The 25,869-nt window shown below is 44.0% G+C and overlaps 1 long non-coding RNA gene across 1 annotated transcript; it reads right to left on the reverse strand.

Annotated features, from left to right (window-relative positions):
- Nucleotides 1–7,677: 7,677 nt before the first annotated feature.
- On the reverse strand, nucleotides 7,678–22,657 carry LOC143658930 (uncharacterized). Its single transcript, XR_013163372.1, has 3 exons — nucleotides 22,493–22,657; nucleotides 18,056–18,181; nucleotides 7,678–7,774 (listed from the first exon to the last, which is right to left on the reverse strand). It is a non-coding gene; the product is annotated as an uncharacterized LOC143658930 (long non-coding RNA).
- Nucleotides 22,658–25,869: the final 3,212 nt, after the last annotated feature.

Raw genomic sequence — 25,869 nt, forward strand, 5'->3', positions numbered from 1 at the left:
CTGTGCACAAATGTATGTTCATTGTCACCACTGTACAGTGCTTCATCGCATGGAAATATAAAATATATTACTTATTAATTTGGTTGTTTCTAATTTTGACTTAAAATGAGAAATGCTGCTGTACCTTTCTTAAGGTAGTGTTTTTCAAACTATGCTTTTAACATAATTGTGTAAAAAATACATTTTATATTGAGGCTCACTATACACACACACACACACAAACATGCACATATTAAGATGTATAGATCTAAAACAGAAGTTTCATGAAAGGATACTTACCTTAGTCAGTATGATGCACTCTGATATTTTCTACTTTGCCTTATTTAAAAAAAAATTAGCTATGACTCCAAGTTTTTTGAAATTTGTTGAGAAATATTTTATGGTTTATTATACAGCCATCATTTTTGTAAATATTCCATGTGTGCTTGAAAATAATGTGTATTTTCTCATTAGGAATGCAAGTGTCCAGATTTTTTCTTGCATTCAAGCTTATTTATAAGTTTGAGTTACTATTCATATCTACCTTTTACTAATTTTTAGATTGCTTAGTGCATCAAGAATTGAGAGAGATATGTTAACATTTCCCACTATAATTGTGGACATGTCATTTTTTCCCCATCAATTTTTGCTTTATGTGTTTTGAAATTATTTTATTAGGTACATGCAAACTAAAAATTATTTTGCTTCCTGGTGAATTGACCCTTTTATTATTTTTTAACAATCATCTTTATCCCGAATAATGCTTGAAGACTTAAAGACTGTTGTGTTTGATATAACAGCCAGCATTTTATTGGCTATTTGCAGTTTTATATTTTTCAAATCTTTCCCTTTCAATCTGTATGTATTCTTAGGGTTTTAGGTGTGTCTCATGAAATGCATTTTATTAATTAAAAAATCCAATCTGATAAGTTTTCTTTTTCAAATAGCAATTTCTATCATTTTATAATAACCTTGATAGCTGATGTATTTAGATTTATTTTCATCATCTAATGGTTGATTGCCATTTGTTCATTTTATTTAAGCTTCTTTTTCTCTTTTCTTGAATTGTCTTGGAGGTAGATTGAGTTTGCCATATATTTTATTTTGTCTTATTCCACACTTTCCCCTCATAGTGATTTGGAAGTAATTGATCTAATCTACTCTTTCAGTGATTACCCTTGAAATGTCACCAAGTAGATTTGGCAAAATATAAAGTTGATAATAACTTAACAACTTCCTAGTACATGGACCTTAGAACACAAAAACTCCACTTCCCTCCTAATTTACCATGCCATTGCTTTCTAGTATTTTAGTTCTCTTTTTGCCTGTTGATTATGCATTTTTATTATTTAACACAAATAAGGTTTTTATTTACCTAGAAGTTCCATTCGTCATAATCCCTTTAAGTATCTCAGACTTTTTTTCTGAGATCATTTCTCTTCTAATTGAAAGATATCTTTTAAAATTTCCCTTAATGAAGATCTACTAATAGCAACAATCTGTTTTTGTTTAAATGAAAAGTATTTATGCTGCTTTATTCTTTTTAAAGAAATATTTTTATTGACAAATCTTCACACACATACAGCTGCAATGCTTCAGGTTCTGCCTCTGCTGTCTATTCTTCCTGCGTCTGTCTCTCTGTCCAAATTTCCCTCTTCCCTAAGGACATCTATATAGTGCACACATGATGTACAGTCAATTGTTGCCTTATTGTTGAAGAACACTTTTTGTAAGCGCACTATTCTGCGTTGATATTTTTCTATCAAATATTATCCCACTGTCTTCTGATTTCCATTTTCACTAGTCTATTTAGCCTACCTTTTTAATTTCAATAATTACTTTTTTTTAATTTCTACATGTTTCATTTGGTCTATTTCATATATGCCTGGTAATTTTTACAGTCTTTTATGGCCTTCATTTCTTCAAATATCCCACGCCTTTTATTATTTTATAGTTTGTAATGGATAATTCCAATTTCTCGAGTGTTTTGCTTTAGTTTCTGCTGGCATTCCCTCACAGTGTCTCATTGCCTTGGGTTGTTGGGGGCTATAGATTGTGGACTCAGAATTGATGGAACTTGATCTGAGAGAACACTTGAGGTCAAAAGAGGGTTACTTTCCAACACAGAGTGTTTTTGTTTCTGCTGGAAGCTTGGAGGTGAAACCAGTCTGGATGTACACTGTCCCTCTAGAAACCAGGGCTTATTTCCCCCGCTTTGCGTTGGGTCCAAGGCATGGCCTCTTCTCCACCATGATGTTCTTAGAATTTGCCTCCAGATTCTCATATTTGCTCAACTGCTCTATTCAGACTTCAGTCTACTCTCTACTCTTACTTCTCCTCCTCCTTTTCTTTATCCTTCTTCCCTTGGAGAAGATTCATTTCTTTATTTCTCAGGAATCCAGCTTATTTTCTCTCATGAGAGAATCCTTCTGAGTACCTAGAACCCTCGCTGCCCCTCATGAGTGGACAGCAGACATAGAGACTTTAAAAATATATCAATCAGATCTCACTCCTTCCTTGCTGCAAAAACTCGGATGGGTTTCCCAGCACACCAAGAACAAAACCCAAATACCTCATCTTGGCTTCAGCCTGCGTGGCCTGGTCTGTCCCTGCCTCACTGACTCTGGCCCTCACCACCTCTTCCTGAGCCTCAAGGCACAAGGGCACTCTCTCTCTCTCTTCCTCCAACCTGCCACCTTGTTCAAAACTGACCTGGTTTCCCAGGGCTACTTACCAAAGTACCACAAACTTGGGTGACTTCAGACGCCGGAAATGTATTCTCTCAAAGTTGTAGAGAAATGGTGATATCTGCAGGAGTCAGCAGGGCAGGCGCCCTCTGGAGCCTCCAGGGGACAGAGGCACCCTCCCTGCCTCTCCTGTTCCCTGGCGCTTGCCAGCCACCCTTGGGTTACTTGCCTTGCAGCTGCAGCACTTCAGTTCCTGCCTCCATTGTCTATAACATTCTCCCCTATGCCTGTCTGTCTCTCTGTCCAAATTTCCCTCTTGCATAAGAACTATGGTCATATTGGATTAGGGTTCACCCTCATCCAGTTTGACTTCATTTTAACTCATTGCATCTTCAGAGATCTATTTCCAAATAGGCTCACATCCATGAGACCTGGGGTCCCATTTCCTTCTTATTTAATTCTGTATTTGGAAGGTGGGGGGAGCATAATTCCAGCCAATCCATGACCTTACAGCTTGCACTGCATCTTCCCTCCGACATTCTCAGCGGTTTCCCTCAGCCATCCATTGTCTCCTCCAGTCGGTTTTTGTGTGCTGGAATCCTTCTCTCCGTTCAGTCCCCACACTGCTTCCGGCTGGCTTTCCAGAACCATCCATTTCAAGCGCTCACCCTCACCAACTCCCCTCACCCCCATCACTCACACATTTTCCTAATATCATTTATCCATAGCCAAAATTGCTGTAATTATTTTTAGGTTTCTGTTTATTTCTGCCTCTTCACTAGAATATAAAATTCCATCAAATCCCAGTGCTGAGCAGAGTTTGGGCACGTGGCAGACATTCACCACATATTTGTGAAAGAACAGAAGAAAGAAAAGTTACAGCTCAGACATACTGTATTAGAATCCTTGCAAAGTACAGTATCTTCTTTTCTGGATAATATAATGAAGCCCAAGAAGAGAGCTGGAGTTGGGAAAGCCAAGGGATCAGAGAGGTGGGGGTGATGCCCTTTGCATTGCCATGTGCTTTCAATTAGAAGTGGAGCTGCATTGTCCTGTTCACTGATTCACAAACCCAGAAAATTGCTGGGGAAGGTCAATATTTGGTTTTGTCTCTCAGCTTAGAGTTTACCCTTTTACCCACTGAATAAAGTGCTCCCATTTCCCATTTTCCTGTTCTTTTTTTTTCAAGTATTCATGGAAATTGCAAGATTTTAGACAAACACATGCACACAAAGTTAAAAAAAAAATACCTCAGAAACAGTCTCTTTGAATCTACATAGACATTCTTACCAGTGGCAGCGTATTCAAAATCATTCTCTCGGGATCGAACTCAGAAGAAATTTATGCAGACGATATGCCCAGGAAATAAAAAAATAATGGTACTTTTTTGTTCAACATCAACCCTTTGAATGGCAAGTTTACACTCTGAATCTTGCTGTGCTTAGTTACAAAGGCCAAAGCTTAGACTACATGTGATTAATAAAAAAGTATTTTTCTTTCTCCCTGCTTCTTTCTTTGCTATGCAATCACACATAAACTGAAAACACATATATACAGGCTGCAAAACTCCAAGTGTTTGGAAATGTTGTTGTCCTGGCAGAAGTGGTTGGTCTTTTGAGATGGCCAAAAGGTTCCTTGATAATATCAGTATTAACTCTTACTACAGGGAAGCCTCTGGCCAGCTCGCCAAGCTGTTCAGGGTTAGAACTTGCCCTTCCTCCCTCCCTCCTTCCATTTTTATGCCTTACTGCATGCTTTCAGCCAACCCACTGAATATTATATTATGAATTTGTTCTGATTCTGAGGTTTGCATTTTTATTCAAACAGGACACTAAGGGAGGCCCTCTGCAAACCTGACTTTCCAACCATTCTCTTCTAGCCGTGAGCAGGACTCACATAGATGTGCGTGTACAACTTGGATACAACGTCTGCTTTTGGTTGAAATCAGTTCTATGGGCCAAACTTTTCAAATAATTTTCTGAAGTCTAATTCTCTCACATGTAGAGTTTTTACCTGCTTCATGGCTTTAAAGCAGTGTATGACACACACTCGAAAACCTTGGTCAATTATCCTTATTAGTCATTATGGTAGAAGAGGCAGCAGCAATATTATGTTTTCCAAGTAAAAATATTGTCCACTGCCACTTAACAACTGAAGTGTTTCTCTTGAATGGATTTTGGGGGAAGTCACACAAAGGAGGAGAAGGTGTTCAGATTGAGTGTTGGAGAGTAAACACATGATCTTTTTATCCCTCTGCTGGTAAATAAGAGCCTCATTGTGTACCACCTATAATTTTTATGTTACCTTTATATGTCATACTATGTTTATATGTTACATACATATATATATCTGAGTCAAGTATTCAAAGGCCTTCCCAAGATGAATGAGACAGTTTGAACACAGGTATATCTACTGATCACAGAGAGAGAGCTCTCTTCCCTCACACTCACCAGACTCAAGTATCTATTTCTATCCACTGATAAGCAGCGGGGATTTTGTTTTATGTCTAAGGAATATTTGAGGATTTGTTTCAATAAAATCAGTTACCATCAGGGAGAAAAGGGGAGACCAGATGATACAGGGTATGGTGGCATCTACCTCCCACTCTGCTCCTTGGGCCAGTTTATGCCTTAGTGGTCAAGAAAGGAAAGGCCAGTAACTGGCACAGCCATTTTGTCAGGAGACTCTGGGAACAAGGACTGATGCTTTGGAGCCAGCTGACAATTGCAGCAGAGGCTGGAAAATGGACCATTCTTCCCCTGTTGCAATCCAATTTTGCTTTGGCTTCTTGGAATGTGAAACCCAGGCAGGCAGTGTAAAGAGGTGCAAATAATGGTATTCTACTGACCGACAGTGATGGGTAAGGCTCCTTTGGTGGCTACAGGACTGTGGATACACTGACAAACAGGAGCGGGAGCCGCTGGGTTAGGATGGGTATTGCTGAGCAGCAGTGGTGGCCGGTACCCTAGCCTGGGATCACAAATGAGACACCCTTTGGGGAAGCCTGAAAAGAATTGACTGAGGAAGGATTATGTGATAGTTTGCGAGAGGACCTGGTCTTGTAGATGTTACTGTGAATTCCTGTGTGTGCGTAGAGGTGAGTGAGGCCCGGTGGCATTTAGGTATAATGTTTTCTCTTCCTGGATGCTTGACATGGGTCTAACGTCCCCTGGGACAATGACCTAATCAGATTTATAAACAACGCTTATTTTAAATTTCAGGCATGGTTTGACCTGCTTCTCATCAGGCAAGATAAGAAGCTGTGGATTAGACCAAAGGCTGGAGAAGGTGACCTGTCTAGGTAGAGGCCAATCTTCCTGCTGGGAACTAGAAAAGCTGGACTAAAAAAAAAAAATATATATATATATATATATATATATATAATTATATGAAGGAATCAGAAAACCAGTAAAAGAGCCAAGACTTGAGGTTACAGAGCAGCAAGAGAATGTAAGCCAGTGAGCCCAACTTTTGGTGCCATTTTTTTCCCTTGGAGGCATCTAATGATCCTCAAGCAGCAGCTGAGAAGTTGAGAACTTCTGGAGCAGTGAAGTCCAAGAATGCTTTCTGCAGTAATGGAAAGGTTTCATATTCTGTGCTGTCCAAAGTGAGAGCCACTAGCCATGTAAGGCTTTTGAGCAGTTGAATTGTGGCTGGTGCAATTGAGGGACTGCATTTTAAAAATATTTCATTTTGATTAATTATAGTTGAATTTAAATAGTCTCATGTAGCTGGTGGCTATCCAGTTGGGCAGCATCCTTCAAGAAGTCTCATGAGATCCTGAGAAAGGCAAATGGCAGGGTGGGAAATGTATGAACTTTGGAATGGACCAGTCTTCTGTTTGAATACCACCTTGGCCTACAGTAGCTGTGTGACCCTAGCTGAATTAATTTCCCTTTCTGTGTTCAGCTTCTTCATCTACACATAAGGAAATAAATAAAGCCTACCATAAAATGTTGTCATACATTAGTGCCTATACATAGTAGGCAATCAATAAAGATTGAATGGAAAAGTGTACAGGTAATGAGTTAGAAAAAAACATCATCATTGTTTGAACGCTATGGTTACGTTCATGTGCCAACTTGGCCAGGCTCTGGTGTCCAGGTGTTTGGTCAAACAAGCACTGGCCTGACTTGTGTTATGAGGCTATTTTATGGATTTAAATAATCAGTGAATTGATCGTTGATTACCTCTGTGGCTATTACATTTACAGTCGACTAGGGGATTGCGCTCAACCATGGGGAAGGCTCACTCCAGCAGCTGAAGGCCTTAAAAGGAGACGTGACGCCTTCAGCAGTGAAGAGGAAGAAGTTCCATCTCTGCTTCACCAGCCAGCATCTCCGGGGGAATTCACTGAAAGTCTTCCTCGGAGTTCCCAGTTTGCAGCCTGCCCTGTGTTATTTGGACTTGCCCATCCTCCCAATCGATGTAAGCCAATTCCTATGCTAAATTCCATAATATTTACATTAGACCTCTCCTGTCAGTTCTGTTTGCCTGGAGTACTTGGACTAGTACAAAAGCCAAGTTTTATTGTCTCAAAAAAAAAAAAATCCAATACTTATGTTCTCAAACTTATTTATGCTTATATTTGCCCTCAAAAAGCCCATCCACATATTATATTTGGAAAATAACAAACTATACTTCACATTATAATTTCTGTATCTTCTATAGCTGCCCAAAAGGCAATATGTTAAGCAATAAATCTCAACTTTACTGTCAGATGAAATTATCTTGGACAAAAATGGCCTGTTCTCCTACTTCTTTGAGTCCTTTTTCTCATTTTCCTTTTTTGGGGCGTGGGGTGGGAGGGGGTGGTGGCAGTGCCTGGTCCTTGAATTGAACCCAGGTCTCCCGCGTGGAAGGGGAGCAGTCTTTCACTGAACCACCCATGCACCCTCTTTCTTCTCGTTTTTACTTAAAAAAAAAAAGCTGAAGAAACTCATACAAAGCACTAGCACTTTACACTTTAAGATGCGTACGATCTTAAGCAGCTACTTTCAGAGAATTTATAGATGCTGCAAAGGTTAGGCCACGTTGCGTCCTGGGCTAGAAAAGGCAGCCCTTGTCGTTATAAAGAAGCTACCGTTCAGGTTTGCATTGACTCGTACCTGCAAGAGAAATGCAGAAACTTCTGTTTCAACTGCTTAGGGTTACAAGGAAAAAAAAACATCTCCCCTCGCACTTCCGGACCTAAGGAGCTCTGCAGTGAAGGACAGCGCATTAGCTAAGACGCCGCAGGTCAGAGACCAGGCACCCCGGGTGCTCCGGGCCACACCGAACAATCCAAGATCACAAAAGCTGTAGCTTCCGGCTTAGGAAGGGAACGAGATGCCTGTGGAAGATATGGAGACGTGGGGATTTTCTATCACATATCCGGCTGTATACCAGATCTGCCATTTCGGCGGGCCCTGGCGACGGGCTGCGCGCAGGGGCCCTTCCATGCCCCCGGGGCGCGCGCGGGGTGCCCAGGCCTCGGCTCCAGGCGGTTTAGTCCTTTCTCTGCGAATGCGCTCCCCATGCAAGAAGTGGCATCTCGGTCCAATGATCCTACATTCTGAAGGGCTTTTATCCCAAGAGAATCCATGCATATGCAAGACTGAAAATAAGTTTGTGCCAAAATGTGTTCGCACAACACCGTGGAAGCAAAAAAAAAATCCTGACAATCTGAAAATGGTTGTAATAATAATACAATATAGGAGCTAGTGTGCTCTGGACGCTGTTCCCAGCTCTTTTCGAGAACCCTATGAAGGAAGCTTTAGCAGTAGCCCCTTCTCACAGGCTTGCAAAGCGAGCCCAGGCTGGGTCAGCCACCTGCCCAAGGTCACACAGCCAGAGGTAAGGGTACCGGGTCAGCCCCAGGGCGGCTGATTTCAGCGTCGGCGCCGTCCTCAGCGGTGCATGAGTGGCATGGTATGCTCGAGCGCGCAGTGCTGGGTCTAGTCCTCTCTTCAGAGCGGTTTTTTGCTTTGACGTTCCTCTGGGTGGCACTCATCAAAGCGTTACTCAGTACTTATTGTGACCATTTCTCTAAAGCATGCTTGATTAAAAAAAAAAAAAAGGAGGGAATTCTCCAGGTGAGAGCTGGAAAGGGCGGAGCGTGCCTCCTGGTACCCACCCCCACCCCCACCCCCACCCCCTTCCAGGGAGGGCTGGCCTTGCAGGGCTGGACCCCTGGGCGGTCAGGAGCCCTTCAGCCTCCTGACATCACCTCCTGGGCGCCGTTTGCAGAGAGGTTTCCCTTGGGTTTCCCCTCCGCTCCGGGGAGCTGTTTTCACCCTTCTTTCCTTGAGTCCCTGGTTTGCTTTTTCGCTTGTGACTACTTGGACTTGCAGCCGAGTTCGCTAAGCCCTTGGTGTGAGCTGCTGAAAGCTGGAGCAGCAACCTGCCTTCCCAGAACGGGAAAGATTCTGTGTGTGCATTTTGGGAACTGACCTTTCCCCCCAACCCCTGTCCCCTGCTCTTATTTTCCTTTTTTTTTTTTCCTATTTTTTTAAAAAATCTTACACCGTTTGCATTTTTGTAAACTGCCTTGATGTATTTTTGAATAAGCCTGTTTACACATAAATAAACCTTTTTTTCTTAAACTTTTAATTTGAAAACAAATTCAAAATTACAGGAACCCTTGCAGAAATAATACAAAACCCATAGAGAGAACTCCAACATGCTCCCCCCACCCATACTTAGACATTCCCCTCCCCCACCCCCACCCCTGCACATAAGGAGCCCATGGGTGTCTGATTTTCTCTCCCTCTTTCTGTTTCTGAGTTATTTTCATCTTGGATATGCGATGAAAGGAATGCTTGATAAATTGTTACAGTGCAGTTCTGTGGGGTAGAAAAAACCATAAGAAACAGAAACACATCTACCCTTGTAATTCCTGGCTTCTGACTCAAGGATCCCCGAGAAGAAAGCTTTTTCTCTAGGTGCTACCCTATTTCATAGCAATGGTAAGGAAACATCCAGGCATCACAAGAAGCCAAATGTTCTGTTTGTCTCTTAATTATAATATGTGAAGGACTGAATTCATGTTCTGGTCTAACGACAGAGATTGTGGAATTGTGATCTTTAATTTATTTGCTTATTCATGCATTCACTTACATTTTTTTTCAACTTTCTAGTATGTGGCACATATCTTTCTAAATGCTTTGCACACATCAAGGAATAAAATAAACAAAACTCCTTGTACTTCTGGAGCTTACATAACAGGAGGGGAGAAGAAAATGAAATAAACAATAAACCTAATAAATGAATAAATAAGTAAAACAAAGAAATAAATATAAAGGAAACACGATTAATAAATAAGTACAGGGTCAGCAAACTGCGGCCCATGGGTCAAATCCAGCTCACCGTTAGTGTCTGTACAGCCTGTAGTTAAAATGGTTGAAAAATTATCAAAAGTGTAATATTTTGTGACATGCAAATTAGATGAAATGCAAATTTGAGTGTCTGTAAATAAAATTATGAGCACACAGACATGCTAATTCTTTACACATTGTGGATGGCTGTTTTTGCCTTTACAACAGCAGGGTTAAGTAGTTGCAAGGGAGACTGCCTGAAAACCTAAAATGTTCACTATCTGGCCCTTTGCAGAAAAAGAATGTGGAGTTGTCATAGAATTAAACAAACTTAGTAGAAGAGAAACAAAATTGAAAGTTAATGAGTTATGTGTTAAAAACTCTGGCATTATTGAAAAAAAACAGAGTAAACCAAAAGCAAGTAAAGAAATAAAAAAAGATATTAGGAGATATTAACAAAATAGAAAACTAAAAAATAACAGCAAAAATTAACAAGGCAGGAGTTAATGTTTGAAAAGAAATAAAGTCTAAAAGTCTGGAAGGTTTAAGCAAGAAGAAAAGAGAAAAACAAGTACACTGGAAAGGACAAAGAGATTTAAATTCAGCCATACTAAAGATGAAAACTCATAACCAACTATGGCGAACAACTTTATGCTGAAAAATGTGAAGACCTAGACAGAATAGTCAATTTTCTAGAAATCTGTGCACAATCAAAATGGGCTCAAGAGTAAATTAAAAACCTGAATGTATCTGTAATCATAAAAAGAAAATCAGTAGTAACAGTCAATGAACAAATATGCGCCAATCTTAGATGATTTTATAAGTGAGAGTTAATAGATTTCCAAAGAAAAGTTAACTTCTTTTCTTATGAAAATACTCTACAGAAGAGCAAAAGAGGGAAAATTGGGCAGAAACAATGCAAGAAAAGAAAATAAGTCAATCTCAGGAACACAAATTCACAAATTTTACAAACACTTGAAAGTACAATATATTGTATATAAGTACATTTCACTTGCGCTTTGCAAAATAAACATAGGGAAATATATTAATGTGATTAACCATACTGTAGATTAAGGAGGAAAAAACATTTGGTGAAACTCTCTGCTGACTCATTACGAGATATATGAGTAAACTAGTAACCAAGTGGAACTTCCATATCCAGATAAATAATATCTACTGAAAAGCTATAGCAAATATTAATATTTAACAGGCAAGATTAGAAGCAGCCCCTTAAAAATCAGGCATGAAGTGAAGTTGACCACTATCCCAGCTCTTTTCACATTTGCTAGAAGCTCCCAGCCAACACAGTAAAACAAAGGGGAAAAAAACGGTGGACAATGTTTGAAAAGGGAGAACAAAAAGCAAAATCATTTGTAAATGTGAGCATTATCAATATGGAAAATACAAGAGAAAGTAGAAGCAGACATATAACCAACAAATGATTGATATTTTCATAATATATAAAGGTTTTTTTGCAAATAAATAAAAAGTACAATGGAAAAAATGGACCAAAAAAAGAAAAGAAAACCTAAATAACCAATAAGTGCATGTAAGAGGCTTAATGTTCCTAAAAACCAAGAAATGCAAATAATGAGTGAAATAGTTCACACCCATCAGATTGGAAAAATGCTTAGGTCTGACAATTCCAAGTGCTGGTAAGGCTGCGGAATAGTGGGAACTATTGTGTAGTGATGTGGCAATACTTAGGTAGTGACTCATCAAATTCAGACTAGGCCTATTTCAAGAAACTCATAAATGAGCACAAAGAGACTTGGCAAAGATGTGTGTTACAACACTCTTTGTTGCAACAAAAATTTGAAAACCACCCAATCATCCATATACCGTGAATTGGATAAATAAATTTTTATATACTCATACAATGAACTCACGCCCATCAGTGAAGATGAATAAATTAAGTCATACATAGCAACACAAACCAACCTTGAAAATGTCGAATGAAGAAAGTAAATGATTGCAAAGGAATGTAAAATGTCTAGGTAAAAATTTAAGACACCCAGTACAGTGTTATAAATTGGTTTGCATCTTAATAATAACATAATACTGAGATAAAGTTATAAAAACATGAATCTGATCAATCCACTCAAGCTTCAGGAAAGGACTTCCTTCTAGAAAGAAGTGAGTGTCTACCTGTACACGTGAGGTTGTACATAAGAACCTGAAGCAACCCATCCAATAGCTAGTGTTAACTCACTGCCTGGACTTTTCCTTGATTTATTTTCTGTCAATGGAAGGGAGGGAAGGAAGGGGGAATGGAGAGAGGGAAGGAGGGGAAAAAGGAGGCAAGAAGGAAGGAAGGTAGGGAAGAAGGAAGGATGGAAAGGAGGGAGGGAAGGAGGGAAATGAGGAAAGAAAGAAATCATCATCATGTGAGACTTCTACTGACACTCCCTTTGGAAACCACCACGTTCTCTCTGCAAAGCCTAAAATCCTAGAGGGCGAGTTCAGTCAGATGGAGTGAAGGAGAAAGACCAGTTATGGAGCCGGGAGGGCACAGGGGCTGTCCACTCCTTGAGGCGTGAAGGACCGAGGCAGGCCTGGGGGGGTGAGTGGAGACGCAGGCCTTGCAGGCTCAGTTTCTCCTTGGGGAATAAACAAAACAGAAAGCAGACCACTGGCCGGTGTGTCCAGCCCTTTGTAAGGTCCAGCCTCAGTAGAGGCTCCGGTGGCCAGCGTGGGGAGTCCAGGAGTCCCTAAACCCCGTCTTCAGGCCTGAGAGTCTAGCAGTGAGCCCCAGGAGAGCTCAGGAAAGCACAGACGCCTGGGCCATCTCCAGAGTTTCAGACTGGGTGGGTCTGGGCTGGGGCCTGAGAATGAGCATTTCTAACAAGTCCCCGGGACGCTGCCGCTGCGGGTCCAGGAAGCACCCTTGGAGAACAGCTGCCCTAAGTTATCTCCAATGTCTGTCCTTACAAAAGCTCCTGGGGTTGGATTACTGAGCACCTGAAGACAAAACTTATACCCTGCGATTTAAGCTCTCTGTGTAGTTCTCTAAGTCTTAGGGAGCTTGATGAAGATAAAATTGTTTTGGAATAGCAAAGTTCAGAACTTTGTATTTTGAGGATGCAGCATCTCCTGAATTCATTGAGATTAAAGACATCTATGCCTCTCCCTGGATTTTTTAAAAAAATCTAAATTAGCCTATTTTACTCCAGGCAAGAAGTTGTTGCAAATTGTGGAGCATCTGTTGGTCTTTCAATTCCCTCCGTCTCCTGAGGGCAGATTTTACTGGGACTGCAGAGGGGCTGTAGGCCCAGCACCACCAGCCACTGTCTTCATGCAGGAACTGCCTGGCCAGCTCCCCCAGCTCGTCTCTTTGGTTTTGATTTGCCACAGAAGGAACAAGAGTAGATGGCGTGCTGGCCGATGTCACCGTTCTCCGCCATCTTCCCCCAAACGGGTCCCTGATTAAAGTACCACTCTGACCCTCTTCATGCATTTAGCTAAGCGACTGCAAACTGGCTCCAGGTCTGGAGAGGCCCCTCCCTGGCCTTTTGGAACTGGCGGGTGGGGGTAAGAAAGGAGACAGGAGAGAGGGGACTTTGACCGTAAGTTGATGGAAGTGGCGGGTGCCACCGCATGGCGGCCAGGGGAGGTGACGGTGTCAGTTCCCGGGGCGCGCGGGCTAGACACTGGCCTGCACCAGCGGCAGAGGGGAGTTCCGGGACTGAGGCAGAGGCCTGCCTTTTGTGTCAGCGCGCTGACGGTTATTCTTCTTGGATTGAACCTCCGAGAGCTCTGATGTGTCAAGTGGAGAGCTTTCCCCACGCCCTGTAGCATTTGCTCCAGTGTGTTTTACTTTTCCCTGCCTCTTGCTTCTACAATCTCTGCCAAATACTGGCTCGACGCTTTTACTATGGAAATAAGATTGTCTGCAGGTTTTAAGGAAGTCAGAGTTTAAATAAGAAAGAATTAAGAAAGAACAACTTACCCTACCTCCCAATTAATTAACTAGTCTAGGTCGTTGGCCGTTAAGTTGGCTCAACCGTTGGTTCCTATGCTGGGTATTGGGGTGATGGGAGGGGATGGGGTCCTACAGGAAAAAGAGATCTGAATTACAGGTGAGGGGTGGGTGAGTCTGGGGTCAGTTTTTGAGTGTGGGCAACATCTCCCCGAAAGGTGTTTTAGGCAACGGGGAACAGGAGTGTTTGTTTTATTTTGTTTTGATTTCCATTTGACAGCTGCCATGGTGATACATTGAATTTAATTCTTGCAAATTCAAGGATATCTCAGATTCATTTTATCCCAATGGAATTTTGTTTCAACGTGGACAGTGTGATAAGTCTCCAGCAACCTGCTCTTCCAAAGGTGATTGCAGGGGGGAGAAGCCCCATGACCTCCGGTGCCTGGGGTGGACAAAGGCACGGGATCCTCACCCACCCACCCAACTCGAGCCTGGGCCCTTTTTGCAATGCCCCTGGACCCTGCTGTGCACAGCTTGGCTGGGATGCATGGACAGGTCTGAGAGCAAAGGGAGCTCCTGGAAGCGACTTCTAGGGATACTAGAACCATGCCCTGTCTCAGCGAGACGTGCCAGGACCACGGCTTCCTGCAGCGTCTGTCCAGCAGAGGAGGGGACAGTAGTTAGACCCTGATGGGGGCACAGAGAGACCCCTTACTGCAACAGAACATCATCACTGACCCTGCACTGCAGCCAGGTCACCAAACCCTTTCCCTCTGGTCTTGCACGTGGAATAAGCTGGCACTCCTGTAACTCTGTATCGTCAGGTGAAATGTGGTCCCCCCCCAAAAAAGATGTCTTCAAGTCAGACCCCCAGTACCTGTGAGTGTGACCTTCTCTTAGACCTTGGAAATAGGGTCTTTTGAGATGTAATCAAGTCAAGGTGTGGCCAGGCTGGGTGAGGGTGGGCCCTGAAGCCAGTGACGTGCATCCTGATAAGGAGAGAGGGGTCTGGAAACCCGGCACACACGGGAGGGGACAGCCACATGACGGTAGAGGAAGACATTGGGGCCAAGGTGCACCAGGGGCTGCTAGCCACCACCACACCAGCTGCAGGCAAGGAAGGGTTCTTGCTTGGTGCTTTGGGAGGGGGCCTGCCCACCCCCTGACTCTGGTCTTCTAGCTTCCAGAACCAAGCGAGAGTAAATATTTTGAGTCGTGCCATTTGGGATCATTTGTTACAGCAGCTGCAGGAAGCTGACACACTCTGCTTCCCCTGGTCCCCAGGCAGGCGACTGCAGCTGCCCTCCACACATGGGCTCCGTGTCATTCTCGGTTTCTCCACTGCTCTCGGCCAACATGCCGTGACATCAGTGTGTGGGGGGGGGAGGGGAGACTCCTCTGGATGATGCACGTGGCAGAGATGTGCTGACCTCCAGGACTCTGCAGCCTCCCACGGGGCAGTGACAATGACCTCCACGGCTGGGTCCACCTTCCGGGGCCCTCTCGCACAACACAGCCGAGCGTGGCACTTGGCATGTGCAGTCCTAGCGCACAGGAGGTGACCATATGATGATTAAGAATCTGTAGATGTTAAAATTTAGTCCTCGAGGCCTCTGCTTGCTCAAGCCAGGCTCCAGGGAACGTGTGGCAGAAACAGCTGTGCCTCACCTCTGTCCCCTACACCTGTCTCACCTCTGTCCCCTACACCTGTCTCACCTCTGTCCCCTACACCTGTCTCACCTCTGTCCCCTACACCTGTACCTCACCTCTGTCCCCTACACCTGTACCTCACCTCTGTCCCCTACACCTGTGCCTCACCTCTGTCCCCTACACCTGTACCTCACCTCTGTCCCCTACACCTGTCTCACCTCTGTCCCCTACACCTGTACCTCACCTCTGCCCCCTACACCTGCGCCTCACCTCTGTCCCCTACACCTGGAGAAGGGGCCCTGCTTGCTTTCTGGGCATGGGCACCCTCTTGCTTCTGCAAATCAGCCAGACCAGCACGGAGTTGGGGCCGGGGGGCCCAGGGACCGTGCCCCTCTGACACCCACCTACCCACGCCCCCACCTGCTGCCCGCAAAACCAAAACACAAAGGAAACACACAAACTCATGCCAGTTCCTGAGCTGTGCACATAAAGTTATGCGCTGAGAAATCCTTTTTTGCAGGACGCCTCCTTTGTGTGGGGGAAGCAGCGAGGGGGAGCCGGAGTGAACATGACAAGGGAAAGGGCCGGAGAAGGGTAACAGCTAAGAGCAGGGAGGGAGGAGAGATGACAGAGAGGCTTCATTGCCAGTGACTGATTCCTGAGGCATCGGATGCCAGGGCCACAGCCTGACATCAACACCCAGGGACACAGGGGTCTTCAGTGTGCCCACCCCTTCCTCGGCGCCCCCACCCCACCACGGGCTCCGTCCAGGTGGAGAGTCGAGATGAAGGACCTGCTGCCAGGGAAGTTGGAAAGCAGAAAATCAGTGTGCTAAAGGCCCTTTGCAGGTTTCCGCAGCTCACCAAAGTGTGTTTGCTTATTTTTCTGGGGGAAAAACCCACTTCTTACCTCAGATTTTCAAAAAAATTCAGCTTGTGGCCTAAAGCAGTTAAGAGCAAAGGCAAAGAAGCTCTGAATGAGACAGTGGAAAACTCCGGAGACAGAGAGAGCAGTTTTAGAGTTGAGAAAAATAAGCAGGGAGGAAGGGCTGGGGCAAAAATTGGGGGTGGGTGAGGGTGGGGAGGGATTTCTACATTTAAAGACGTGTGATTTTGGCTCTATTTCTCTATCTCTGCAGACAAAGTCTTTGTTACAGGAGAGGAAGGCACAAAAAATGGACATTTCATTGCTTATTTAAAAGCCCAAATCCTCAAATAATTTCATAAGTGCATTTTTAAAAGACCTTTAGGGAATCTTTTCCAGCACTCTCCACGTCTATAAATCTGCAGACTTCACTAGACCAGCTTCTACAGTTTCCTCACACTGAACTGTCTGCTTTACATCAAGGCATTCCAGAATGAAGGAAAATTCTTTCTCCTTTCCCCTCTTCACCCAAGCCTCCTTATTGGGTGTTACACCTTGGAGTCTGTGGGTTATTCTAGTAAAGCTGACTTGATAGGGAAATATCCACATAAGAGAGATACATCCATCCACCTGCAATGTACCACTTATCCAGGGCTATTACATGGAGGGTGAGATTAATTTATAAAGCAACCAGTAAGCCAGTTATTTAATTAATGTCTCCAGTGAGGAAACAGAATTAAAGGTTTTTTAAAAACCTTTACACTAGAGTCTCGTCTAAAATACTCTAGTGTAACGTCCATGCTGTGCTTGGCTTTCAATAAATATTTCAGTGAACTAATGAAAATGGTTGGTGTCCTCTGGGGACTGAGTATTTGGGAGACTTCTCACCAGAACACTGGCCAGAAAAGATGGTGTGGTTGTCTGGAAGATATCACCGAGAATGATGATGACGATGTGATGATAAGCAATCGCTGCTAACATTTGTCCAAACAGTATTTGCCAAGTATTATGCCAGGCATTACATAAACGCTAGTTCTTATTACTTTATTTGAACCCTCCTAGTAGCTCTGCAAAATCAGCTCTAATTTCTCTTGTGTTTAGAAGAGAACCGGGGCTCAGAGCTCATGGGCAAATGGTTCAGTTGCACAGGTGGGATGGAGCCTAGGGAGCGTTTGACCCCACCTGGTTCATGCCAGACCTGTGTCCTACAGCCCTGCCCCCATGTTCACCTGAGAATCACAGTCCCCGAGAGCCAGCTACCCCAGGAGCTACTATGTGTAGTTGGAGGAAGTCATCCATTTACTAGTCTATTGTTGGTTTTAATGTTAATTCTGTGTGGGAAACACAGCTTCTTCTAAAACACTCCATTCGATTGGATGCCGTCTAGGGCAGAATTCATGTGGTTGTGTTCTCATTTCTTTCATGTCAGAAATTGTTCTTTGAGAACAAGGTGGCCCGTTTGTTGAGTTTGGATAGCCAAGTTACCATCTTCCCCCACTCTCTGGCACCATATACAGAGTATTCCATGAGCAGCGATGTGCTCCAAGGGTGACAATGGGATGTTAGGATGTGACTTGTGAAGATGCTGATTCGGTAGGAGAATCAGCTGGGCAGCTTTGGTTAAAGTCCACCACTTCAAAGCTCTCTTTGTGACTTACCATCCTGTGTTTAGAAGTTGGTCCATGTTTTGCAGGGGCTCACTTTGAACACGATGCAGCCAGCCTTGCCTCCAGTCCAAGCACTGTGGAAATTCTCATATGGAAAACAGCAGCTGTGAGCACTTCCTATTGGGGTTGGGAAATGGCAATGTACATATTTAACCTAATGAACATTATTAGAAAGGATGTCCACATTTAGTAGAAATTTGCTTTGGTCTGATGCATTTGGAGGTTGCCATCAAGGAAGTTGACTTGATTACTGAATTCTCTGCTCAGTAGTATCTCAAACCATGGCTGTCAGGTAGCAGCATCACCTGTGCTACTGCCTGTATGCACAGCCATCTACAGCATCTACATTCAGCCCCAGGCTCAGCAGTGATGCATCCGTGTTAACATGTTCCCTGCTCAGAGCAGGTACCGAAGGCTATTTTCTGGCAGTATAGACCATCAAGGGCACCTTTCTTCCAATAAAGCCAGCATTTAAGTAATCAAAACAGCTAAGAATTATTTAGCTCTAATAATACATCAGGCACTGGTTTAGGTACTTTACAAAAACTAGTTCTTTGTGGCAACTGTATGAAGTATAGGTACTGCCATTAATTCCATTTTACAGATGGCGAAACTGAGATTAGAGAGATTAAATAGCATCCACACATTCACAAGACTGAAAAATGGAAGAGTTGAAATGTAATGCCAGCTCAGATTGACCCCTGAACTTGGACATACCTGTCTGGATCTGCCCCCTGTCCAGTGGCCACCAGCATCCTCCCTGACTGGGACATGGAGCAGGGGGATAAAGCAAGAAAGTGCTTGATCTAACACCATAACAGATTACCAGGAACTGAAGGGCCTTTTCCCTCCATGGTTGAGCCAGCTGATTGCTCTACTGGTGACATCTTGGACAGGAATTCTATTGGAGCGCCATAGTGGAGTTAAGCTGATATGCTTTGGATTCAGGGAAGTGCAGCTTAAACCCTGACTTTGCTACTAACTAGTTGTGTGACATTGGTTACTGGTCTTCATCTGTAAAGTGGGGGATAATAGTAATAATTCACCCTCAGAGTTTTTATAAGGAGTGATTGAGAACATGCTTCTAAAACACGGTGCCTAACACAGATTCCACACTCAAACATGGCGGCCATTTTTAAATGCTAGGCTTTTACAAAATGGTGCTGTCCTGAAAAGCAAATTGATCTTGGGTTTAAAATAACATTTTAACTAAAAATTAATGAATTGAAAAAAAGAACTATAAAGCTTCTCACTGCAGCAGCATTGTTGTATTAAAATTGACAAGTGGAGAATGGGAGAATCTGAACTCAGGTCTCTTCTATTGAAGTTTGCTGTGAAAAATCGACCTGTTTTGATGTAGTTTTGTTGGTCCCCCAAGGACATGACAACCTGTGTGGTGTAGGGAGAGCACCATGGGCAAAGAAGCTAGCTATACCCCCCTCCCCCAGCATGGTAGCACACTCACATTTTCCATTCCCTCAGCTCCCTAGGTAGCTGTCCAAGTTGGCACCAAGAGACACTAACTTTGCCAAAGGAGAAAATCAGGTAGATCAAGGTGCCCCACTTTGGCAAACAAAGCAAGAGCTCAAGATCTTCCATTCTGTGGGAATTTCCCCGTAGTTGACTCATAGCCCCCTTACTTCATCTATCAAATGAAATGTGTAGGAGCCAAGAACTGGAGAAGGGAACACTTTTCTCTGCTTCTATCAATCCCAGGGCTGGCTGCCGTCCTCAGGTTTCTGTGAGTGCATTTCCCAAAATAGTAACCACACAGTGCTTAACAAGATCCCGCATGACATGGTCCATGACTGCTGAGACTATGCTTTATAGCACCTGTCAGAGAGGGGTATGTATGGGCAACAGTGAGATAGGTCAGGCAGAGGAGGGGAATCCCTGAGGACTGGAGAGCTTTGAGGGTCAGGGAAGGGGAGCATACACAAGGTCCGAACAAAGATCATCAGTGGAGAACATTCATAAGACCACAGTTGGTGGCAGTCAAGGGTCCAGGAGATGATTGTTCAGCAGAAGTAGGGAAGATGCAGTGATCTGGGCAGGCCAGCTGGCAGTCTTTTGACCTTGGGTGCAGAAGTGGGGAAGCTGGCAAGGGCAGGATTCACATGCTGGTGAGTTTGGTGCAAAGGTGCGTGCTTTATTATAGAGACAAGGCATTAGTATAGGTCCTAGAATAGGGTTCACAATCACAAGAGATTAAAAGCAAGATTGACCTCCACATATTCATTCATTATCCCTCCAACAGTGCATCCATCCATCCATCTATTGCATTCTTTTGAATCATGTGGTATAGGAATGGAGATAAACGAAATTTTAATTCCTTCTCTTGTAGTTCATAGCTCAAGGAAGGCAATGCTGAGCCTATTGAGCCAAGGACATGTTCCCTTATCACCCATGACTCCCATCTCTTGCCTCCCATGGAGTACGGGTGTGTACGAGCCCAGGTCCTGCCTTTAGAACTCAGTTATCCATGCCTAAAAGAAGACTAGGAGGGCAGGGAGCAAGAAAATGATCATGCCAACCATTTCACTTTCCCTAGAAGGATGTATCTGATGAATTCCATTACCCTTTCTTTCCAGTTAAAAAGGAAAGGAGGAGCAGTCAGAAGAGCCCTCGATTTTAGAAACCCAGTGTTTCCTGTGGTTTTCTATTGCAACACAACAAATCATCATCAAGTTAGTGGCTTAAGACAACACACACTTATGATCTTGCAGTTCCTGTGGACGTGAAAGTTGAAATTTCCTGCCTTCCCCAGTTCACAGGGCTTATGCTAGTATTTGCTATTTATCATACTTGTGACCCTGATGTGTACTGGCTATTTTACACGCATTATCTCTGCTTGAAATATTTCTTATTGCCTGAGCCCTCTGCAAGGGTTTTTCAGATGAGGAAACCAAGGAATTAGGAATGGAGTCTTTTTTTTTTGGCCCGAGGACAGGTCTGTCTACTTCCACCCTGATGAACAAGCTGGTGGGTTATCCCACAAACCCAATTTTAGCCAGCATGGAGGAGAGTCAGGGCTGTCTGCAATAAAGAGGAAAGAATAACTCACTGGGAATCGTTCCACTACCAGTGCACCAAACGATTTTTCCAAACCAGAGTAGTTAATGCCAATGGTTATTCTTTATTGACCATTAAAAACTATTCCTGGCTTCCTCTTAGTGTGTGGATAATCATAATTATTATGGAAGAATCAATTACTTGACAACTTAACATAAAGTGCCAACAATAGTAAAATTATTTTTACAAAATTTTTTCTTTATGAAGCAGCACACTGGTAAGGGTCACAGATGGTCTCCTGTGACACTGCCCTTCATCTCTTTTCATTCATTTAAATACACGAAATAAGGGCAGAGGTGGATGTGCTTTTCCTAGAGAACTTAGATGTCTTCTTTCTGCCAACTTACAAAACAAGGCTTTGAACCTCCTAAAGAACTAAAATCTCCCCTTTCTCTGTTTCAGGATGAAATATTTTTTGAAAAATGTTAGTGCACTTCTGTTTTTCACCTCTTTAACTGTAACCTTTTTCATCTTTAGGAAGGGCTTTACATTACACTGGCGGATGAGACATTTTAGAGATGGACAGAAAAGAGAATGGGTCAGTAGCTCCTGATTTCCAGAATAGACCCTTGAAGTTCTCAGTCAGAAAATGTTCTTGAAAGCCAGGCTTTGTGGAAACAGAGAGGGGTCTAGGAATTCCCAAACTTGCCATCATATATAAAGAGTGGGGAATGAGGATCTGAACTTAGAAAGACTCAATGATCTGCCACAAGGGAAGTCCTTCACTGGGTGAGGTGGGGTGGGTGAGCTGGTGGCCTGGAGGTGGGCAAGGGAGGGGGAATGGAAAGAGAGAGGTTGGAAGGAGGGACAAGGTAAACGTCATTATATTATCAGCCCTCACATCCTTTCCCCTGGTGAAAAGAAACAGACCCAAAATAGAGTGAAGGGGAGTCCAGAGAAGTGGGGGCTTGCTCCGTGCTCCAAGCCTGGAACTTGGCAGGAGATCGTTAATTCCGCATATCAAACTAGGCTAGGTTAGGGAGTCCTGTTGTTTGGTCAAGTAAGCACTGGTCTGATTGTTACTGTGAGGGTATATCATAGCTGGATTTGTATCTATAGTTAGTTGATTACATCTGCTTTGGTTTACTAAAGCTGTTGGAATTCAATGTACCAGAAATGGATTAGCTTTTATAAATGGGATTGAAGTTAAAGTTACAATTTAAAGGCCATGAAAATATTTAAATTAAGGCACCAACAAGAAGATACTTCCTGGGGGAAAGGCAGCCAGTGTCTGGAACACCTCTGTCAACTGGGAAGGCACATGGCTGGCATCAGCTGGTCTTTGCTCCTGGTTCATTGTTTTTAGCTTCTGATTCCAGTGGCTTTCACTCTAGGTGTCTGTAGGCCCTCACTTACCTTCTCCAGGGCAACTCTGGATTTCATCTCTCAACTTAGCATCTCCAAACGTTTGTGTCTTTGTCTCATTTCTCTGCTCTCTATGTCAGTTCTAAGCTCTTTCTCTCTCTGTAAGCTCTTTTAAGGACTCCAGTAAACTAATTAAAGCCCACCTTGAATGGGCAGGGCCACGTCTCCATGGAAATAATCTAATCAAAAGGTTCCACCCACAATTGGGTGGGTCACATCTCCATGGAAACTATCTTATCAAGAAGTTCTAACCCTATAGTAGGTCTGCCCCCAACAAGATTGGATTAGGGTTAACACACCATGGCTTTTCATGAGGGAGACTCAGGTTCGATTCCCAGCTCATGTACTTCCCCCAAGACAAACAAAAAATTCAACAAATGTTGCTGTAATAATGGGATACTCACATGGGAAGAAGAATGAAATGTGACCCCTGCTGTGCAGCATATTTAAAAAAATGGTTTTTCTGGTGTATATAACAGTTTCAATCAGCATAGCATCTAAAGCTGATTATATCTACAGCCAACAAAAGAGACTGCCCCCAACAATGAGTCTCCTCATTCAATCAGTTGGAGGGCTGAAAGCCAGAGTGAGGATTTCAGGGATTCCAAAGAAGACTTTCCAACTCTTGTTTGACCAGCTTCTTCTAGAAAATTCAACTTTACTTTCATCAGAGTTTCCAGCTTGCAGCCTGCCCTACAGAATTCAGATCCCCTCTGCCACTTGAGCCAATTCCTATAATAATGTGTGCTTTTTCTTTACACACACACACACACACACACACTCATATATACGCACAGATATGTCTAGATACATGCATATACGCACTATACAGCCCAGCAAAGCATAAATGGCTGCACACAAGGCTTACAATGGCTACCTTTTCTTGCGGAAGCCATGGGATCAGGGCTGGAGCCATGGGTGTTGGATGGAGAGCTCGCTGCCGCCGCTGTCGTGAGCTCCGCCGGAACCTTGGAGCAAGGGGCTGAGAGGCGGGGATTTGCACACAGACCCCAACGGAACTGCAACCCCAGGGAGCCAGTGTAGATGCCTCCCAGGGGCGACCACGGAGCCTCACTTGTGCAGCATGAATGGCTGAGCCAGAGATCAGGGGTGTAGCCAAGGGTATATAGCTGGGCTGGCTTAAAAAGCAGCTCTGACTGTCAGGATGCCGGCAGAAGAATGAACACATGTACCAAAGAGCCTGATAAAAGCCAAAGGAGTGGTGCAAACTGAACAAACGTTGACTGTTAAGTGCAAATGGTAAATTTCATTTCTCCCCATTATCAAAGGGAAAGGGGAGCTACATGAGATCAGAGAAAATAAAGTTACCTTTGAGTTTTGCACATGTAAATCATTATCGATATGATTCCCCCCCCCCCCCCCACCATGCCACACAAGTTCCATTTAAGAGTCATTTAACTTCCTGAACTGAAAACAATCCATGTCTACACCAGCCCAGTGCCGGTGCCTCTGGTAGGGAGGGTGGTTGCGGCAGGACCCGGGAGGGCAGGAGTGGAGGCGACACCCCAGCCCTCCACAAGGCTTGTAGGGACTCCGCTCTCCGAAGGACTGCAGATAGAATGTCCACTGCGGAGGGTGTCGCCAGTCCAGGATTTTAACCCACCAACTAGGAAACCACTGGAGAGAGTTTATGGAGTTACCAGTGCCCCGTGCCCTGTTAGTAGCAGAGCCAGGACGCAAACTCACGTTTCTTTATTACCCAGCCCCTTTCTGAGCAGATTGTCCAGGCCCTGCAGGGTGGAGAACGCTTTTCCCTTTATTCGTGTGTAAGTACTCCCTCTCCAAAGCCGCAGCCACAGTCCCTGTCCTCCGCCTCTCCTTTACTTGTTGCAAGTAACCCATCTGGCTTTTCCTTACTTGGATGGCTCAAAGCCGGAAAGCAAAGCAAGCAAACAAGCGTGATGGTGACTTTGGATTCTAGAGAACTCTCCAGCTCATGGATGTCCCTTCTCCTTTGGCCCCTTTTGTACGGGGTGCCCTAATTATGTGACTTCATTTCCCAGTTTGCCTGTCACCCTACCACTGAAGCTCCTTGGGGGTACACAGCTTTTGCCAACCAGGCCTGGCAAGGAGTGACAGGTTCACCCACCGATCCTTGAGAACAGCACCCACTACCCAATGGGCACGTTCAGGCGAAGTGAGAAATGGGTGTTCAGACTTGCCGGGAGACCGGGAGCAGGCCGGCAGGAACGACGGGGAGAACCTGCTGCCAGCGCTTTTTCCACCTCAACTGCCAAGGAGGGGTGTCAGCGGTCGCAGCCGCAGCCCTGGCTACTGGCCCTGGCGAGCTCTGTTCCAGCCTGCAGGGGCACAGTGCATCCCCTCCTTGAGGGGAAGTTCCCCACAGCCAGTTCTCTAATTCCCTCGTCCCAGCTCCTGATTTCCACCCCCGTGCCTCCCCCTTGAAAGGCACAGTGCCTGAACTCTGTGCTGCAGTAAGGAGTAGAACCTGCTGCTTTTTCTTTACAAGAGTGACCACAATAACAGAAGTCAAGCTGTGTCATGAAGTCTTAGGACTTTGGCAAAAGTGTCTTTCCTGGGCCAGACTGTCCTGTGGAGGGGTCTATCGTCTCTCTTTAGATATGCATCCCAAACTGGGATGATAGGAGTTCGGATAGAAAAGGCAGGGAGGTAGAATCTAGCCTTCTTTACAAGTGAGATACAGAGCCCAATAAGGGGCCCCATCCCTGAAATTTTACAAAAGTGAATGTTTTCCCCGAGAAGTCTTTTCTGGAAGGACACTATTTTTAAACGCAGCCAAAATATGCCTATCTGTTCATTCCAGGCTCGATGGGCTCACATCTGCAGTTCCAGTCTTGGAAGTCAAAGAGGTACTTGAAGTGAACTAGGGCCATCATGGAAACTAATGAGCCGCACAGCTAAAGAAAGTAGTATCTACACTTGAATTTCCATACCCAGAATGGAGCCATGTCAAGCGTTTAATTAAAAGCGTTTGATTTTGCTTTTGCTCTCTTCCTCCTCCATTCTCTTTTTCTCTCCTCTGCCAAGGGAAAGATAAGGTAGAAAGGCAGACATAATTACTTTACTATGCGAGCTATCTGGCCGTCCAGGTAAACGCTTATTATTTTGCAATGTGTTTTGCAAAAGAAGAGTAAACTGTGGGCTTCTGAAACATTCCCAGCAGTTCTCCAAAAAGAACCAATTTAATTCAAGCTGGAAGATAGTTCTGATAAATACAAAAAATAATCAATAATTATACCTTTCTACTCCTAACCCTTTCGTATAAATACAGGATGATATTTAAAATGAGCTTTGGAAGTGTTGTTTTCTTTACTGGGTGCAAAGTCAGTCTGCAAAGCACACACCCTGCAACCCATCTACCAGAG

The sequence above is a fragment of the Tamandua tetradactyla genome, chromosome 2 (assembly GCF_023851605.1).
Source record: "Tamandua tetradactyla isolate mTamTet1 chromosome 2, mTamTet1.pri, whole genome shotgun sequence".
NCBI classification, from domain to species: Eukaryota; Metazoa; Chordata; class Mammalia; order Pilosa; family Myrmecophagidae; genus Tamandua; species Tamandua tetradactyla.